This window comes from Anas acuta, chromosome 4 (assembly GCF_963932015.1).
Source record: "Anas acuta chromosome 4, bAnaAcu1.1, whole genome shotgun sequence".
NCBI classification, from domain to species: Eukaryota; Metazoa; Chordata; class Aves; order Anseriformes; family Anatidae; genus Anas; species Anas acuta.
In genome coordinates this window covers 49348472-49369900 of record NC_088982.1, presented here as the reverse complement: position 1 = coordinate 49369900, position 21429 = coordinate 49348472, and the positions used below count along the sequence as shown (strand labels likewise).

The following is a 21429-nucleotide window of genomic DNA, read 5'->3' as shown; positions in this document are numbered from 1 at the left end:
CACTCTCTCTTTATCTGGGCCAATTAAACAAAATTTGCAATGCAACAACACCAGTGTCATTGTGACCACTTAGGCCAAGCATCAACAGATATTTCATGGGACCAAACACTACACTCACTCAGAAAATTCATAGATAAAACTGTTGCATGTGATAAAACAATGTGCTGGTGTTCAACTCCTTCAGTAGACAGTGGTGAATGGTAAAATAGTATCTCAAAAATGTTATTGTATGGTATTAATGTTTTCTATAATCATTATCTCGATTTATTAAAGAAACAAAATAAAACTACAGCAAAACTGTTTTCCCCTTTATAGGCTTTTATTAGTTTTCCTTGGGCATAACAACTTATTTGCTTGAGTCTAATTTTTCATGGATTCTGGACTGAAATCACTTTATCACGAGTCATTTTATGACTCATAGTGCACTCATTTAGGGTGCAAAAAGGTCATGATTTTAAGTTTTCAAAGAAAAACACTACTAGCATGCTTGTTGTAATCAATAAAGGCAGTTTAATTAAAATTAAGTCTCTAGCACAGATGAGTGTGTACTTGACAAATGACATTTAGAAATATGCTTTAGTTTATCTACAGATAAGCATATCTAAGTTGTTTTTCATAGTTTGAAAACAGAAGAAATTGGATCTTTTTCTTCTAACTAAACATAGAGAGAAGATATAATGTTGATGTTCATCCTGAAATCAATATAAATCCGGTCAGTAATGAAGTTGTTAACAGTAATGGGAGATTAGAAGCCATGAAAATTTACCCTTAGCTATTTTATGACCAGGAAAGTTCTCTTATCCATTTACCTATCAATTATAGACATAAAGCATAGGTTGTACATCAGGCTCTATTCATAAGTTGTTGTTTTTTTCATAAATCTATTCATATGTTTTTTCTTTTCTTGCATTGCTGAGGCCAATATTCAATCGGTATGATCTTTTTTCCAGTGAACAGGTATTGAAATTTGCAGATTTTATAGCAATTCTTGCTGATATGGCAGCTAGATAATCTTGTGTGTATGTTCATACTTACGTATTGATGAGAGGATTTATTTAAAAAATAAAAAAATAAAAATTCTATGGTCCTTTTTCAGATTTGCTTATTCTCATTCTGAATGACTTCTCATAATAGACATCATAAATGATCTTGGCAGTTAACTGGAAATGTTAATCAAGGGTTTTAATTAACAAGCACCTACAAATTTTCCAACTTGTTTAATTTTTAGATAACCATCTTTCTGATTTAATGATTAGAACTTTTACCCACCATTCAAAGATGATGTATTGCTTACTTAGTTTTATATACTGTATTATCAAAGATTTTTCATCATTGCAGTAAATAATAATTCTATGTATTCAGTTTAGAAATCTATTAAACTCTTAATATTTAGCATTTCAAAGTATCTGTTAAGTATCACAAATTTTAATACAAAAAAATTATGCATGGAGAGCAAAGTCCCATGGGCCTTGCTGCAGCCTTGAGAAGATTACATTGGTAACACATGTGTAAACAGAAAATGTCAGATTTAGAGCTCCACTTGTTAGTACAACATAAACCATCTATGCATTTTTTCCAAGAGTGTTGAAGGAAGAGTTCACATCGGAAAGAGAGGGTGTCACACTAGTCACACAGTTAGCACACCCTGGTAGTATCCTGTCCCACAATGAGCACTGGTGTCCTGTTATTCCTGTCTTACAGTTCCCGTGGTTGGTTTACAATCTGGTCTCCAGACTAGATGGCAGTCTATTTTCTTACTGGTCTTTCTATTTTTTGAAGCATTTAACTGAGGACTGTTTACAGAATGTGTCATTATTATGTGAATACATAGGATGAGAAAACAGAAGAGAAGAGAGAACCCGTTCTCCTGCCTTTTGAATTCAAATGCAGTGCATTCAAATCAACAGGAAGTCTAAGGAGCTCTTGGGACAAATTTATATATCCCAGGCATAGAGCAAACCAGGATTAGAAACATATGCAGTTAATTTAAACTACTGAGCTCTTCTCTTCCTCTCATCACCAAAAGCAGATTTTGTACTGTCTTGTTAAGACATGGAAATGGGCTTTACCAATGCCAGCATGACACCTGTGTGTGGCCATGTCTGCACTGAAAAGTGCATCCTTGCCTGGGAGGGCATAGACCCTGGTCTTCCTCTCACAGGACTCAGTCTTCTATGAAAGCTTTGGAGAACACAAATCAATCCTGGTCTGGTCCAGACCTCGTCTGGATGCCTGTGGCCGCAACAGGTTGTAATTCTTTCTTTTCCTTTACATTTTCTTTGCCACAATACAACTTTCTGAGCGTGGGAAGAGGAGGGGGAGGTGTTAATACCTTCTCCCTGGTAACCAATGACAGGACATATGAGAATGGCACAGCTGCACCAGTGGACATCAGGAAAAATGTCTTTACTGTGAGATTGGTCAAACACTGGAGCAGGCTTCCTGGCCAGGTGCTTGATTCCCCGTACTTGTCAGTGTTGCAGAGGCATTTGGATAATGCCGTCAATAACATGCTTTAACTTTTGGTTAGTCTTGAAGTGCTCAGGCAGTTGGACTAGATGATCTTTGAAGGCCCCTTTCCATTGAACTATTTTGTTCTGTTCTATTCTACTAAATTTTATTTTCTGTACAGTTTGTTAAATCTGTCATAGTTACATACAACATGAAATTGAGAGTTTACTATAATTCATATCATGGGGTGTGACATCAGGTACCTTGGTGGGCACATGTATGAGTCAAAGGTCTGCTGAACAATTTTTGGAGACCTGTGAAGGTCAGGTGGAAAGAGACCCTGACTCAGCTTGGTCATCATATCTATCTTAAAGACTGGGAGAACCAAACCAGTCCAATGCCTGGACTTTGCCCCAGAGGAGATCACTTTCTTCAGCCAAAAGAAGGCAAAGGGGACAAAGTAACATTTGTCTAATTATCAGAGGACTGGGATCCATCCGTGAAACAAGTTTTCAGATTATGTAGACCTTTGAATTAACATTTATTTGACTGTTTGACAGAGCTGAATGGTGTTTTCAAAAATAAGAAGTCACATAGTTGGTAATGCAATGCTTTCAAAAATAAGCAGTGGCTGCATTCAAATTGCTTGCTTTTCTAAAATACTGAACACCTCCAGCTGGCTTTTTTAGATGCTTGATTTGTTATGATTTTTAAAAGTCCTGGTCTAAATAAAAACTATTACTATAAAAACTTCAAATAACTGTGAATTAAAAGAACACCGAATTCTAGTAAAACTTCTGAAGTCTTTTTTTTTTTTTCCTACAGCCTCTGTATCCAGCTGTTCTGCTTTACTGATATTTCAGATATTTTACAGATATATGTTCCTCAGTTTCAGTTCAAATCTTACTACCAAATACATTTTGTTGAACAAATAGTATCACATCACCAAAACAATAGCCATATAGCATTTAGCAATTTAGTCTGGCAGCTTATTAAAAGGGAAAAAGGAGTCCAACTAACGTGTTCTTAAAATGAACGATTAATTTCTCATGCTTTATTCACTTTTTCCCTCAATTCTGTACAAAGAGTATCTATGAAATATAATCCAGGAGTGACAGTCTTATGTGTTCTTTCCAGACTCTGAAAACCTTAATTTAAACATCCAGTAATGGATACATTTTTTACGTAACAAAAGGAAGAAAATAGGGAACATATTCTTTGTCCATATGCATGCTTCTCTAAATTTTTGTGGCAACCAGACATCTGTCAAATTATTAGCACACAATGTTGACAAAAAACCTTAAGATCTAACCTAAGTGAGTTATAAATCAAAAGTCATGAGTAAAAGTGAGTTATAAGTCAAAATGTAAATCTTACCTGGATTTCACAAGTACTTCTACAGGATACACCTATGATAAATTCAGTTCAGATTTTATTTTCTGCAGCAACACCTTTCTTATATTACATGATTCAAATAATGTGAAAACTTTTTTTGTGTGTGTGTGAAAAAGATATTTTTTTTCCACTGTAGTCTTAACTCCAGTTGTAAAACACTGATTTCTAAAAATCAAATTATTTCTAAACATTAACGCCAGCTAGAATGAGTTAATCTCTTTTTTATATAGCACATGGAACTAAAATTACTTTACCCAACTATTTATGGTATTATTTACACCTTTTCTGAGTAGATGCAAAATGTTACATAAACATAACTTTCTAAAACTCCTGTTTTACATAGGTGTAAATGATTCACAACAGAAGCTTGGCATTAAGCAGTGGACACATTGCACAGAATGAAAACAGAAGAATTTTTGTAAATAAATTGTTGAAAAGAATTTAACAAACCAACATGGACCAACAATGGTACCAAACAGAGCTATCACTTCTTTACTTAGTTCAATAGGATCATATTATGAAAAATACTCTTCCATAGCATCTACTAATCTTTTAACTGCATCTTACTGAAGTTTCAGCACATCCACATCCTTAAGATTGTCTATGGAGGTACTGTTACTTTTATGGCTACAACGACAATTTTTTTGTTTGTTTTTGTTAGTTAGTTTGTTTGTTTAGTTAGTTTGTCTGTTTTCTTCTTTTGCATCAGACAGAACTCTGGACTTTTTAATTGAGTTTTCAAGGAGGTGTAGGTTGGAACAGATAAATCTCTACAATACCAAAAGCTCATGTAAAAAGAAAGAACAGAGGGAATATCTGAAACTCTCACAGCTGCCTAAAATCAATGAATGGAACAGATGTCTGGAGTGTGGGGTGAGAAGGCGTGCACTGAAGAAAGAGAGATGTGCAGGTGGCACACACCTCTATACCACTAATAGAAGTGAATCCAAAGCAATCTTTTGGGAAGAGAACATGTATTCAGATCATCTTAGAGGAGGAAATTGAATGTAACTCTTCCACAGTCTTTTCCTGCAGGTAGGTGTCGAAATTCTAGGAAAAGGTGGGATTTGATGCACTTCCATGGCTTTGTGATTTTCCATGTTTCCAGCGTTCTTTTGCATTCTTGCATTATTGCCTAGTTAATGAGGTGTCTATGAATGGTGGATATTGTCATCTTTTGAGTCCTAGTATTCAGACACCATGTCACTGGCATTGTGATGACTGATTCACAGTTATGGATTAGTCTGGAAACTGACTATGTTTTGAAATATATTTTTTCAGTGCTAGGTGCATAGAATGTGGTCATTCTGGTCATTCAGGGCTTCTCTTCATCAAAAAGACACAGACTCATTGATATCCTTAGGAATTCCCAAATGAACTAGAAGTCTGTACATACTTCTGCCATAAAATAGGACAACAATTTATAGAAAACAGACTTGAGTGAAATAGAAGTTACCAATTATTGGAGACAAACACCTACTAAAACTGAACAGCCACCCTCTTTTTGTGTGTGTGTGTGTTTGTATCTCAATACAGCTGCAGTTAATTTCATTTTGTTTTCTTTCTTCTAATAGCTAGGAATATGATTATCCCTCAGAGAAAATCTTTCAATCAAACCACATAAAAGCGCTTTGTTTGAGACACTGGTGTCTGTGAACTATTGTATGAGCATGTTAATGTGCTTTTGTAGCAATAGATAAGGATAGAAGTGTGTGGTGAGAGAGGCTAGAGTTGTTTATAAAGATTCTTCGGGGACTAAGAAATAATCTATTCGTTAATATAAATCACAAGCTGATAAACTGAAAAATAAAATCTTTTTCACAGGAATGAAGAAATCACCAGACATCAATGGAATTACATTTGGTGCACTTATGTATTATTCAATAGACAATAGGGAATGTAGTAATTGATTCTGGAGAGGATGAGATTTGTCCAGATGAATCTTTTTCAAGACAGAAGTACTTTTCACCCCATTAGTATCCCCAACAGCAGAACCATAAGCAGAGGAAAGCACTGAAATAAAGATAAGTTTAAAGAACCTTGACTCAGGATATTTTAAGAAATTCATAGCAGTGCTGGTGCAGTATTTTTGTGTTTTTCTAGCAAAACTCTTTTTAAGTGTTCTGTTTAATCATAATTGCTATATTCATTAAAAAAAAAAAAAAAAAAAAGATAGAGAACAGAAATCATGTGACTTTCCCTATCCTTGATGTTTAGAAGACACTGCTGCCCACATATGGTGTTTTTCCAGTTTATTTGCCTTTCTTTATGAAAGCAGGGATTTCCAAAATAAATCTCTAAGTGTTATTTGCTTCACTGGAAAATATAATCTTCCCTTTCTTAAATACAGCCTCTTTCTGACTCCCTTGTGAAAATATTCTGTGGGTCTCAGATCAACTCAGTATCAAAAAAATTATCCCTCACCCTTTCTACTCCAATTTGTCAGATCAGATATTTTTCTTTTGTAATGAAAACTAATAGAAAACTAAAATCCACATTTAATCAGCTAATATAAAACTGAAACCTGATACTAAATAAACTATATGGAAAGAAAAATCTACAAAGATATTATTGACACCAAAGTCTGGTGTGACTGATAACTACTGTAGACTAGTCTACTTGAACTGTGCCAAACTGATTTTTTAATCCAATCCTAGATTCTATAAAGACATTTTTTTTCATACAGTTTCTCCCTTTATCCAAATATTTATTTATCATTCCAAACCTATTCAGTGGACAGAAAAATCCAGGTATGCAGAAGCTATGTATTAATGAATCACCCACTTCCCTGCACAGGGAAAAATAAGCACTGAAGTACAGAGTCCACAAAGCTGTAGAACTACCTAAATGGGATGTTTAATGAATGCCATGGATAAGGGTGTTTCCTATGTATGCCTTATTTGTAAGAGGTATCTGAGAAAAACAGCTGTTTGCCTCTGCTTCTGATTCACAAAAACAACTATAGTTCATAATTTTCCAAATTTGCACACCTCGGCTAAGACTATTTTTCATAAAGGAAAAAAAAAAAAAGGAAAATTCACTTGTCAACTTGATAGCAAAATGGTTAGGAAATGCAACAAAAATACATTTTTTTGTTTAAGACATAACCCTTGCTCTTTGGACCTTGGACCTGTCTCTGGGGTTGGATTATTTACAAGTGCACCCATGCCATGTGTAGCACTAAAATTTACAGGTAACCAGCAAATACACCAAACTTCTCTGTTTTAGAGAGAGACAATCAAACTGTCACTCTGACTTAGCGAACATGTACTTATCAAATACAAGTATAAAAGACAAGTGACTTACACTTCAACCATACCTGCATTAAAGGGTTCAAGGACTCCCACAGGATGAAGATAACATGGGTTTCAGGTCTGTTGTGTAAGACAAGGCTGTGCGCTGGTATCCCATAGTCCGGCTGAATTCTCTGAAATGCTGCCTTGATTCCTCTCTTTTGTGAGGTGTGATTGAGTACTTATTTTCTCAGAGGATTCACTAGATCAGCATGAACTTTGAGATAGGCTGAAAAAATTGATTCAAACATAGGATTATTTATGAAGAGATTCCTTGCCACTGCCAAGTCTGATGCGTTTCTTTTAACAACTGTGCAGTCATAGATGTCTGGATTTTAATAGCATAGATTTAGATATATATTTTTTTGCCTTTCTGGTACAAAACTGAATTGGATTCAGTGACTAATTTAGTTACCCACCAAGGTCCTTTCCTAAGCACATCCCAGTTACTTTTTTCACATTTAATTTACCCCACGGCTGATAATGGACTACAAACCTAGAAAACCCCTTACTCATTTTGACTGTGAAAAAGTGGGTGCATTGAGGTGCATAAACTTGACCAGACCTTTTATGACATGTTGCTTTAGTATGTTTAATCACTATATATCTTATTCCTCATCAAAATGATACAACAATCATCAGCTGTTGGCACACAATCAGTTTTGCATTCTATGGAATTGTATTAGCAGAGAAGTGATCATGATTTTATTTTTGCTGTCTTTTTGCTCTCCCCAAATATTCTTCCAAATTTGTCTCCAGCATTCGTGCTTCTCAGAATACAACATTTGAAAATACAGATTTGAGATATTTCTCTCTCTCTTTTGTGCCCCAAAGATCCATATGTTTATAACACTTTCGATATCTTTTTCTCTACCTTTGTGAGATGAAAGATTGGCTTTCTTGAGGTTTCTGTGAGTCTAATCCTTGAATCTTGAAGGTCAATTCTTCTGCCCAGTTTAAGACTACAAAACAGTTTCATTGATAACTACTTTGTGGATAAAATGGCAAGCCTTATAGGTTGGAATAGATGGGAACAGAGCATTATACTTTACTTTTGACTAAAGAGAAGAAAAAGAAAGCAGTTTGCTGTTAACTTTTTGACTATTACTCTTTCCTGCCTGGTAAGTGTTACATTCTCTACACTAGAAGCAAGACAAAATGAAAGGAAGGATGTGATTTTACTGGCAACAATAAAGATCATAATAAAATAGGAAAAAAATTAAATAGCTATTTCCATATTTAAAAAGAATCATATACCCCTGACTTATATTTACAGAAACACTTGGAACAATAAAGCCAGTTAAACAATATAGGAATATGGTAATCTGCCATGTAATCTGCCACTTTTCAAAATAATCCCACTCATGAAGCAATTTCTTTACAGTCAATGAGTTTGTCTACTGGAATATAATAACAATTCTAGCTGAAGCAGCTTACTTATTATGAGTACAATCGCTTCCCTAGACCTGCTGGCCACACTGTTTCTTATACAAGCCAGGATGCCGTTGGCCTTTCTTGGCCACCTGAGCACACTGCTGGCTCATATTCAGCCAACTATCCACCGATACTCCCAGGTCCTTCTCCGCCTGGCAGCTTTCCAACCACTCATCTCCCAGCCTGTAGCTCTGCTTGGGGATATTGCGCCCCAGGTGCAGGACCCGGCACTTGGCCTTGTTGAACTTCATGCAGTTGACCTCAGCCCATTGGTGCAGCCTGTCCAGATCCTCCTGCAGAGCCTTCCTGCCCTCGAGCAGATCAACACACGCACCTAACTTGGTGTCATCTGCGAATTTACTGAGGGTGCACTCATCCAGATCCTTCTGATGCACCACGCCCTGTTTGCCCGTCCTGGTTGCCGCGCTCCCTAGGGCCAGCTTATGAAGGGCGGGGGAGGGGGCGCTGCTGGCTCCGCCTATGCCTTGTCTCGCCTCATTCACCTCCCTCTCGAGGGCTGCTTGGTCCTGGTGGCTCCCTCGAGTGGGCTCGGTGCCGGAAAAATTAGCCCTGCCTGTCCGATACCCCGCTGCACTGCAGAATGCGTCTGCCCCGGAGCCGATTGCCTCGGCAAGGACAGAGCTCCCCAGAACACTGAAAGCAATCTCAGTAAGAGTTTCCTTTTTCTACTACATAATTTTATTAGAAATAAAAAAACCTATGTTTTATTCTTCTGGCCTGAAGGTTCATACCCCTACAACAGAGCCCAGTTCATAAAGTTCGAGTCCTAAATTTTAGTCCCAAATCAAATACAAGTTTATTCTTTCATATCCTTTAAAGTTCTCTTTTCCCTGAGTTTTACTCCCCATACAGCTCAGCACTTGACATAAAGATAAAAACAGTGTTTAGACATCGCACTTTAAAGAGCACAGATATGGTAGACTGGCATCTAGATAAAGTTACAGATCTCAAGGACACTTTCAAGTCGCCTGAATTAAATGAACACCCAGTAGAAGGTGATAATAGAATAATCATAACAGGACCCTCCTATGGCTTGCAGCTTGCTTGACTTTCTTTATAATTTTTTTTGAAAACTTCAAGTATTTCCTTACCCTTGTATTCTTTCTCTTAGAATTTTCCTTAAGAGCTTAAACACATGATTTAAGTCAAGAAACAATTGGAAACTGCTCATATTTTATGTCTTGTTGGTAGAATGAGTACTGCAAAAAAAAAAAAAAAGATTACCTTTTCAAATGACAATACGTGGATTTCAAGATATTTATAATTAACTCCTATTGAACTATAAAAGTACAGAACAAAGTAATATAACTTGTGTATCTAACAGGGATAGTCAGAAAATGATTGCTTTTTTCTAAAACACTTTTTTTCTCTGCCAGAGAAAAATACAAAACAGCAAAATACAAACAAATAATAAACAAATATAAATAGTGAAATAGTACAATAGCAAATTATGTGTATATGGTATATCTCCAGAAAACTTTTTATTGGGGAGACTAAGCTGAAGCATATTGCTTTACAAACTACTTTTGCAAGGGGCACTTTATGCAGACAGGTTAACTACTTTGCCAGTGTACCCTTCAGTCCTGCTGATTTCCTACCTGTTTCCCAAACCAGCTAACAGAATGTGTAGTTCACTGTCTTTGCATATAGCACATCATAAACTTCAGGAAACCCTTTGCCTTATTCATGGATCCACTTTGACAGAGAAGCAGTAGTGTTTGTGCTAGAACAGATAAATCCTATCAAGGATTATCAAAGTAGGGAGCCACAATGCAAAGGCACAACTGGAGCCAATCTGAACTGCAGCAGACTTTTTTGTCTGCTGTTCCCTCACTTTTGGAGCAGTAAGATGCTGACTAGATGTTTCTTATGGGGAACCCATACTAAGTATCCAGATCTGCCCAAGAACCCACCAGGATGCCATAAACCAGCCCCATAGAAATTGAGTGTCTGCTGAGCTTGTCAACAATCAGAGGAGGTTTCTGCAGCCTGACAAACGTAACATCAGTGCCCACCATGGCTGAGCACTTCCCAGTTAGTCTGGAGGTTGTATGGACACTTTCCGTTATTGCCATCATCTGGCTGACCCTATGTGCTCATACTGCTTGCTGTCTGACCCCTTTCTCCTTTCCTTAATATGAAGCACCAAAGTAACAAGATGACCCAATTCCACATGGTCCCAGAGGGACTGTCTTGTCTGAGAGTCGGCATGGTGTGGTGCCAGCACCTGGGAGCACAATTCAAAAACACCTTTCAAAACTGCTGCCCCAAGGTGCCATAGCAATTTTTCAGGATAGACAGCAAGAGATCCTCATAACCTTTTCCTCTATTTTAGCCCTCTGGTACCTATCAATCCCTCTGTTGCTCTTTGGGGTACCTTCACTTAATCTACTTTTTGGCTAATCTAACTGAGAAGAAGAAAAATACCATTGCAAAATAGGACCCAACAGGTGGGTTTCCGTTTAAAATAAAAAACAACACCTATATTGATATTTATGGAGAGTGAATTATATCTTATACTATTACCCTGAGATTCAACAGCAGCAAAATCAAATTAAGAAACACTAGAAGACTATTTTTCTAGCCCATTAATATCCATGTCTATTTTTCCTTTATAACTCTATGCTGCTATGCTGTCCTTTCCTTCTCTACTATTTGGTCTTCCAGATACAACAGATGTTATATTTTGAAAAAGAAAATTTTACAATTTTGTGGAGAAAAACTTTTTCAGCAGTAACATCAGTTTCTTGTTTTCCATATTGAGCGTTAGCAGAACCATTTATTGGCGTGTTTGGATAAATTCCTAACCTTTTTTTTTTTAATATTAAAATAAATAACATTCATCTGTTCTTAATAATGACAGTGTTATCAGATATTCTTTTTCTGATAAAAGACCTAGGATGATAAATGAAGGCTTAGAAATAATAGGCTTGATACATGACTTTGCCTGAAGTGTTTGTTGTTAGTATGTAGCTATAATTTTATAAAGAAAAAAGAATAACCCAGAATTCAGATAGAACTCACCATGGTCAATCAAGCATAGACTTGAGTGGTCAAAAATATAAGAATTGATGTTTTTCCAGTGATATTTTTTTTCTGTGTCCTCACAACTGGTTGTCTTTTTTTATTGTTTGTTTGTTGTTGCGGGTTTTGTTTTTGTTTTGTTTACGTGTTTTGTTATTGTTTTTGTTTGCTTTCTAGACCATGAAGAAAAAAAACTGTAGTTTGACTATGTTGGAAAAAAGATAAGAGAAAATGGGCTAATTAGGCAAAGAAAGATGCATTTTTTTTTTCTGCACCAGTTAGAAAGCATAAAAGTTTGATATTGCAAACAGGTCAGGAGAAATTATTAGCAAAGTCTTTTGTATAAAGTAGGTAGCCCTTGACTAGCCACTGATTCCCAGCAGAAACTCCACAACTGCTTCCTGTTATCAGAAAGCAAAGAAGATACATCATCTCCTAACTTGTAAGCAGGGTCTCACAGGTTGAGATTTATGCAAGACTTGTAAGGTAATGGTACCTTCTGCCAAATATTCATCACAAATGCATGTATTTAAAGTTGAGGATTTAGCTGCTAGTGTACTTCTCTTTGAAGAAACCGATAAACACTGTAGAAGTTATCTTGATTACAGGATAAAGTACAAGAACCTCTAAAAACAGGAAGGTCATAAAGGAAGTAACAAAATGTAAGATTTTTCACATGGAAGCATATAGAAATATTTTTTTTTAAGTTTATCTCACCTCTTAAATACATTTCCAGGTTATTTTATTAAATGCATTAAAATGATGTTTTAGTTCACTACCTGTCTACCCGGTTGTTTATTGGACTCATTACAGTTAAGAGAAACTTTACAATAGCTTTGCAAAGGGAAATCAAGTGGCCTTATATTTTATTACTGAGATGGTCTTACAGAAGAACAGCATGGGAAGAAGAATAAAAGTATCTAGTGGGCAAGTAAAATTAGAAAGATATTTGTAAGTTAACAATTCAATGAATATTGGGAAGGCTGAGATTGAAAGGCAAGAAGAAAAGATATCTTTTGGTGTAGCAAAGGGAATTCAAAGGAAAGGAATGACAAGATCAGAGGAAGAAGCAATAAATTCTTTTGACAACTTCAAAGCCAGCACAGTTGCAGGGAGGAGGCATATGCAGGAGTTTTCATTTTGCTGCACTTTATTAATTTTCACAGTCTTTTTCAGTTATGCCCTACTTAATTTCTATCTGTAAATGTATTACCAGCATGGAGATCCCAATTATTGTGGGAATTGCAAAGATCACAATTATTATAGGAACTTGTTAAAATTTCTTTTCTAAATACATTATCTACAATGTTATGTAGTTCCCAAGCAGCGAAGAACCCCAAGGTTAAAAATGGTGCAGATCATAGTGTTTGCAGAATTCAGACCATTTACATGCACATTTGTTATCATATTTATATTGAACATCAATTCACTTTACCACATTGGAGACAGAAAATACATTATTTGAAGGCGTGGTGTTCTCTCAGTAAAAGAGATAACAGGTGTAGGCTTTTTTTTTTTTTTTCTCTTTCTTTAGGGTAGAAGAGGTGGCTTGGAAAAGACAATGACCATGCTTGTCTTTTCCCCACACTTTTGCACAAAAATTGGAGAAAACCCCAAAAAGATGTTTATATAGTGCCCTGGTTTCTGTGCAGATTCTTGTGGTTTAAACAATGGATGTTAAGTGGAGGCTTTCCTGGCAAGCACAGGAAGAGAGAACATATTCTACATTATTTAAATGCTGCTGAATAAGGAATGTATGATTTATGCTGAAATAGATAAAATGATACAGGTCAGACTCCCTTGTGTGACTCTCCATAACTGCACAGGAACTTTTTCTTCACTACTTGATGCCTCAGATGTATCTGTGCTGCTGTCCAACTGTCTGGTGGAAAGAGCCCAGGGGACAGAACTGAGGGAAGAGATCTGTGACTCTCCTTTTGCATATCAAATGGCTGTAGACATGTCTCTAAGAGAGGTAATGAAACCAAGCAGCTTGCTGACTGGCAAAATGGATAATGAAGAGATGATAAAGGCAGAAAATCAGAAATGAGCTATCCTTTTTCTTAATGAGTTATATATACTATTATACGTACACATATGCACGTAGGTACATATGCGTATTACTTTTATACAATTATCTGGACAGTTGATTAGAAAAAGAAGGAGTAATGAGATTTTAGGGGAGAATTTCACTGTTAAATTAATGGAAGACACAAATTTAGATAACAGAAAAAAACTATTGGAATAAGTTTCATCATTATTATATTTTTTAAAAAGTCAAGCAAAAAAAAAAAATCCCGAGCATTCAGTATACCAAGAGCTCATGCAGTGATTACAGAACAAGAACCTTGAACAAGAAACAAGAACAAGTGCTTATGATTATGTTTACCTGCAGATGGTGACTAATTTAACTCCTGACAGGTGCTTCAAACAGAGTTTGGCATTGGGTAAGCATGTGAGTCAGTCGTAGGCTATGAAAGCATGGGCATCCTTGTTTGACAAAATACAGAGAGCACTAATTTTTTTTTTCCTTTACTGTTAGACACAGCTACAGAATATTAGTCTTGAACTACTGTTGTTCTGAAGTTGACACAGAATTAATAGAATTTTTGACAATGATTTTTGTATCATGGTAAGATTAAAATGACTTCCATCTATTTCTCAGTGAGAAACAGCAAAAGTAATTTTATTTCTGTTCTGTTTTTCAATACTGAATCAATTAGCCTGTACCGTCTGGCTGTTCTATTCAAGGGGAGAAATCAAAGAAAAGCAGCAGAGTTACAGCGCATGTTTGTTTTCTTGTAGACAAAATTTATATGAGTCAGTGTAAACAGGAGAGGAATGGAAAGTGAAAAATTTAAGGAATCACTTTGTCAGCCCTTGTCAGCCAAGGACCCTTACAAGACACACTACGAATCTAATGTCCTTGGAAACCACTTCTTTCTTATTTATTTTACCTGGTTAATGCTTTGAAGCAATAACTTCAGTAAAGTGAGATACATCTCAACTGTGTTCATAAGATTTTTGTGATTACAATATCATTGCTTCCTCTGCCCATAGGTTTGGCTGCCTCACTTCATAACCTCACAGCTCAATCAACATTGAAACTGGTCTATCCAGTGTGACACAGGAAAAAAAATGTTGTATTGTCTATTTTCTGTTAAAAACGGAAAAATTCAGTTTCCAGCACTAGCTGCAATGACAGTCTATTACTAGAACACACTTCTAACTCTGAGAAAAGTAACCATATGGAAGTGCACTAAGTAAAAAAAGAATTTAGAGACTTCATTGGAACATTAGCCCAGCATCATACATTCAAAAGGAGAAGTTTTTTGGTTTTTGTTTTAAATTTCATCAAAAATCAGTTCATAGTGACCAAGTAATGAACAGAGTCAGGTGTTTCACTGAAAGGTGCAAATATCTGGCCACATTTATAAACCATGCAAGGTGATCAGCTGCTACTTAACCTCAAGTACTTAAAGCTTGATCAAAACCCTTTAGTAAGAAAGGAAGCATTAAAATGCACTTCCCTGCTGGAGATGTATGCTGATTCAAGACAAATTCTCTCTTTTCTTTTTTTTTTTTTTTTCCTTCTTTTGTGACTTTTTATATTGTATATAATTACATTCTCTTTAACGAAGGGACAAATTAATAACTATGCTTACTGTTAGAAAATTCTTGAAAATTCTTCTGTCAGTAGACAAATATTTAATCTCTGATATTGTATCTCTTTTCATTAAAATTGGCTATAGATTATGTTAAATATATGGGTAATAAAATGATATGTATCGTGTTGTAAGCATACAATTAAATATGTAGGTGAAGAGAAGAAAACATTTTCCAAGAGGAAAATCATTAGTTTTAACATCCTAGAAAACTCTTAGATCAATTCTCATTTTAAAAATATCACATTAAAATAAGCATGTTACGTATTCTGTGATTAGTTTATACCCTGAGTTACACAACAGCAGTGAATATATCATACTCCTTCTCTAAACCGTACTTTGTTGGAGGATTGCATGCTTTTTCTCACCCCCTATGTAGGAACCCTACAGAAGTTTGTGTCTTAATTCAAGGATATACTCTGTGTGAATATCCCTCTCTCAGCTCCCTCCTATTAGATTTCTCAATGTTGTCCCCTGCAGGATCCAGAGCACTGTTTCCCCTAAAACTGCCTTCCATATAGACAAATATTTTCTATAAACTTCATGTAGTATGTAATGCTTCTCACTTTTACATACTTCTATCTGATAATTATACCTGAAAAAAAAGTGAGAGGTGTAAGGTATTACAGGAAATTTATCAGAAGTGTCTATTCTAAATAGTCCCCTCCAAGCAAGCACAAGACAACACTTCACTGCCAGCCTTTCAACACTGTTAGTGACAACAGTAACATTTGCTGCTCCTATGCTCTTCTCAGTCCATTTATAATTTATCAGCGTGAAACCCCAAAGCCATGCATGTTCCTCATGGAGTCTACGGCAACAGGAAAATCTGAGATGTAGACATGATTCTCATGAGATATGTTGCCATGTATTTTTCTTTAATGAATTGCAGTTGTGTGTTTTTTTTTTGTTTGTTTTGTTTTAATAGAAATAAATGAGCTTCAGGTAATGTCCTTGCTGAGCATACCTGCATAAATTCTAAGTATGTATCTGTAAAAATCTTGCTTTCTAGGGTTTCAAAACTGTCTCACATGTAAGTGAGTCTAGAGAATCTCTTGGGCTTATGGAGTGCAATGTGTAAACAAGCTGCAGAAAGTCATAAGTGTGTTTGTATTGATACAGATTAAAAAATATGTACTCCTGAAAGTGTCTGAAGTTCCTTATATAAAGTAGACATTTCCACAAGATGAAGGTTAGCCCTGTTTGAGAAACTCAACAACAAAAAAGAAAAACATAAAGAATTTACTCTAAACTAGGTTATCTGGATTCCTGTTCAAGACAGTATATTTTTGTAAGTAGTATGTTTATTTCCATCTATGAATCTCTTGATACATTGTAAAATGACTTTGAAAAAGCAAGGGGGAACACAGAAAGAAATTTGACTTTTAACTAATTAAGCTTTATAATACCCCCATGAAACATTTCTTATTAATTACTGGGGAATTGCAAGCATGCTTCTCATCTTAATGTTAACTGGAGCAGTAGAAGCTCACAACCCTGAAAATAAGATTATTTCTTTTAGTGCCGAAAGTGGATGTGAGAATTTTAGCTTTAGCATCTAAGTCATATATTGAGTTACTGGCAGAAATGAAACAAACCTCAAACCATCAGGCTCATTCTCATCTCTGTATTTTAACTTGGAAAAAAAAATATACATATATATATAATATAATAAATATTAAATATTTAAATTAAATATTTATTTTTATTATATAGTAAATAAAATACTAAATAATATAATAAATAATAATATGAAATAATAAGGTGTGATATACTAAATAAAATGTAATTGTAAATATAAATGTAATAAAAAAAATATATTTCTTTATACCTCACCTTTGCATTTTAGGATTGTTTCAATATATTTGCTGAAAATATATGATGCAGTGTGCAAATAAATATGACCTATTTCAAGAGCCTTGGGAGGTATGTTAGGAACTGAGTTGTCCTAAACATTGTAATGGTTTCAGAGAATTTTCCTGTCATTGTTGCAAACTGACAGACTCTGCTCCCAGGAGGAAGGTCGAAGCCAAAGCAATGTCTGCCAGCTGGTTCACAAAGATACCACAGTGTCAGCACATTAGGGAGCCAAAGGGCCAGATGGTGAGAAAGACCAGACCTTTGAGTAGATTCCCATTTTCATTGCTGCAATCACCTGCAGCTGTAGTTGGGCCAAGGCAGCTCATTTCTCTCCATTTTTCCAAGTGCAATTGGTCAGCCTGTAACTACTACTTGGAAGTAAAAACAAGTGATGGACTACTAAAATTTATGAAGTGAATTTCCCCTTAACATTGCTAGGTCCAGCAGCCTTATGTATTGATCCCACTCAACCAATATTTCAGCTTGTTGTTTATACCTGTATTCTGTTTTCTCTATTTCCCTTCCAATGCAGCTGTATGCAATCCTACTTCTGATGAGCTTAGTATCCACCTGCTTCTCATTGTAGTTGACAATAAAACCTTCCTCTGGATGAGAGGGTAAGTAATAATGTAATTACAACCTTTCCTGTAAATGGTTAAACTTAATGCTGCCCTGTCCCTACCCCACCCATCTGCCAATGGTCTGCATACTCACCATAACAACAAATATGAATGACATCATAAGTCAGTTCCACCAAGAGCAGAACTCCTAAATGCAATACTATTTCTTATTACTGTAGGAGAAAGAAAAAAAAAAAAAGTGGAGACATTAAATAATTTAAATTACAACCTACATAAATGGAAAAGCTAAAATTTTTCTCCAGACTAATGTATTTCTCCCACTAGCTGAGAACAATCCCCAGGAAATATTTTCACATTAAAACATCTTGCATTTGTTCTCTCCTAGTTAAGTCCCTATAAATGCAGTATCTCTTGCTTAAGTATATAATTATAATGTCCTTCTTTTGAGGAGTGCTGGTATGCACAGCAGCCTGGAAGATTATATGAACCTATTGCAGCAAGACCAGGAGGTACCTCGCTTGAACTGGGCTCAGACACTTTCTGTCACAGCAACCTCATCACATGTTGTCTTTTAAAGTAAACTTGTTTAACTGCTCCTTAACAACAAACAGCATTTTTGGCCTTCACTTTTCTTATTTGGAGCTATATCCTCTCTCTCTGACAGTTGGTTTATTCACATGTATGTTATGCTTATTTGGTTTGATGCAGTCTTTTTTCCTTACCTCATATAATCCTTTTCCCTCCATGGTGCTTATCCATTTACAGTAGTTACAGGAAGCAATGATACCTCCCTTTAGAATTTTCCCAGAGTTGGCTCTCTACAGCTTTGAATTTAATCTATAATGCTTTTTTTTTTTTTCTTTCCTGTTAAGAAATTAATAGTACTGGGAAATTATTAACTCTATAAGTAATAATCCCCAATCTTCAGTGGAGATACTTCACATGAGATATCTTGGGGTAACATTTATTGTGTTTTTTTTTTCAGGCTAAATCAAATTGCTGACTCAGTTACAAGAGGAAAGTCAGGCTTCCTCTTTCCCTGTTAATGAAGTATATCCTCTAAAACATATCCTCATACTTTATCTTACATTTAAGCTGTGAAAATTTATCCCATCAACATTCCTTTTCACATAATCTTCTTAAAAAAGCTTAAAAAGGCTTAAAATAAACATAAAAAAAAATAGTGAAAACTGAGACCTTTCTTCAAACATCTGCATTGTTAGCACATCCTAGAGCCTATAGGTGGTTCCTTAGCTAGAGGTCTTATACTTATCCCCGCATTATCCAGCTGAACACAGAGTTTTTCAAATGGAGCTATATCAAATATTGTACTCTTTCAAAAGCTTCATATCATTTTCATGGTTGAAAAAATCTACGAAAGCTATTAGATTGTTCTCATATAATCTTCCTTTGGTACACTGGCCCTGCTACTGCTCACAACATTTCCAACTTGCTTCATCTCGCATTGGCAAAGTAATCAGAAACCAACTACTTCAATTGTTAGTCTTTTAGTCTGTCCATTAAATTGCATCACACAGGCTTGGCTTCTGTACACATAAGGAACTGGTTGAAAATTTGTCTCATGCTTTGGTAAAATAGAATAATCTCCCAGGTCTCTTTTGTTCTCAGATATTTCTTAATTCCAAAATGACAACAAAAAGGTTAAAAGAAAAAAAAACTCCAGAGCTTTGCTGCTTGTTTGCCATACTTAGGATGTGACATTTCTCCTTCTAATATTATGTACTCTATTTTTTATCCAGTGCACACAGGTGTTCCATCATGTTTAGCATAAATTAAATCAGGTTTACTCAAGAGAAATGCAAAAGAGCTAACACTAACGTGCTGTTTCATATTCAGAGAAGAATGAAGCCGTTAAAAGAAAAAAAAAAAAAAAGAAAAAAAACAACAAAAAAAATTTGTTCCTAGAATTATATTCAAACCCTGTTTATATTCACCTGTTTCCAAAAGAGGAAGTCCAGTGAAATACAGTTTTCAATTCCTCTTAAACATAGTAATCAGTTTCAAAGAGCTGAATAACGAGCCCCCCAAGTTACAGAAAAGTAATGACTTTAAAACAAAAGGATTTTTACATGCTGATGCAAGAGTTTTGGGGAGAGCATAAGGGTGAAACAAAGGTTAGGAAAATGTAGGCTCTGCAGCACCAAGGCTATTCAGAGTACTTTGCCTACTCAGTGCCAGTGTAAAAAAAATGTAACTTAAAACCTTTTAAATATAGTATTTCTGTTTAAATATTAACAGCAAAAGAGTGTAATTCTTTTCTGAGCTTTCAGAGTTAGAGGTATAGCTTTAGTTCACAAATTCACTGGTCTAAAAAATATCACTTCTTCATGACAATAAGCATGGAATTTGTTAATCTGATTGCAATACAGCATTCCAAAGAATTCCAGTTCCGTGTAGCAGAAAACTTCCAACAACAGGGGAAAACAAACAAATCAAAAAAAAAAAAAACCATAGAATTTTTGTGTGCCACTCCACATCTGAAAAGTCTGTCTTTATAAAAGAAAACATCCAGATCTACACTACACAAAATTTTGCACATGACCCCTAGTAAATCTTTAGCTCTGCTATCAAGGGTGGCTTCTTTGGTGGCACTCATTTGCTATTTGGACACGTTAGTTCTGAGTAGATGACGACAAAACAATAATCTTACTGGCTTCCTCCCCCTCAAGGTCAGCACCATCCTTTCCCTCCAAAATGCGAAGTCTCTAAGAGTTAGAGGGAAAATAAAAAAGAAAATATAGAAATATTTTATTTTCCTCTATTATTTCCTCTATTATTTCCTTACTCTTACCTCCCCAGTTATGCTTGAAACTGAAATGAACAATTTGAATCCCTAAAATGCAAAAACAAAAATAAAATAAAAATACAAACCCCAGAATATTTATCTCTATAAATTTTATATAGATAGAGGAAATAAATAAAAAAAAAAAAAAAAAAGTGTAAAAAAGTATAGGCACCTACTATTTCAATTCTGATAAATAAATTAATTTTCTCAGTGGGTGTGGTGGTTTTACCCAGCTGGGCAGCTGAACTCCACCACAACTACTCTTTCACTCTTCCTCCTCAAAGGAAAAAGAGGAGAAAATACGATGAAAATGGCTTAAAGGTTGAGATCAGGACAGGCAGATCATTCACTGATTATTGTCACATGCAAAACAGAGTCAACTTAGGGAGATTCATGTAATTTGTTACCTATCACTAGTAGACTATAGAAGTGACAAACTTAGAACAAACTAATAACAAACTAAAAGCAAACTAAAACTTCCCCCATCCATCCTCTTCCACCTCCTCCCCTCAAGCAGCAGAGGAGAATGGAGGCTGCAGTCAGTCCCTAACACTTAATTTCCACCACTCCTTCACAGTCACTCTCTGCCCCTGCTCCATGTGGGGTCCCTCCCACGGGATGTCATCCTTCCCAAAATGACCCTGTGGGGGCAGCTCTTCAAGAACTGCTTCCACATGAGTCTGTCCATCAGGAAGCAAACTGCTCCAACATGGTTTCCCCATGGATGGCAGATCGCCCCAAATCACCTGCTCCTGTGTGCACCCCTTTCCATGGGCTGCAGTGTGGAGATCTGCTCCATGTGGGACCCATGGGCTGCAGGGGGGACAGCCTGCTCCACCAGGGGCCTCTCCACAGGCTGCAGGCTGCTGCATGCCTGGTGCATCTCCTGCCCTGCTGCT

At 35.9% G+C, this 21429-nt stretch overlaps 1 long non-coding RNA gene across 1 annotated transcript in view; it reads right to left on the bottom strand.

Moving 5' to 3' along the window:
* Positions 1-21429, bottom strand: part of LOC137856145 (uncharacterized) — an 87518-nt gene that overhangs the window by 41127 nt on the left and 24962 nt on the right. The window contains exon 3 of the long non-coding RNA XR_011096224.1: positions 7155-7368. This is a non-coding gene — a long non-coding RNA (uncharacterized lncRNA). The remainder of the gene's footprint in view (positions 1-7154; positions 7369-21429) is intronic.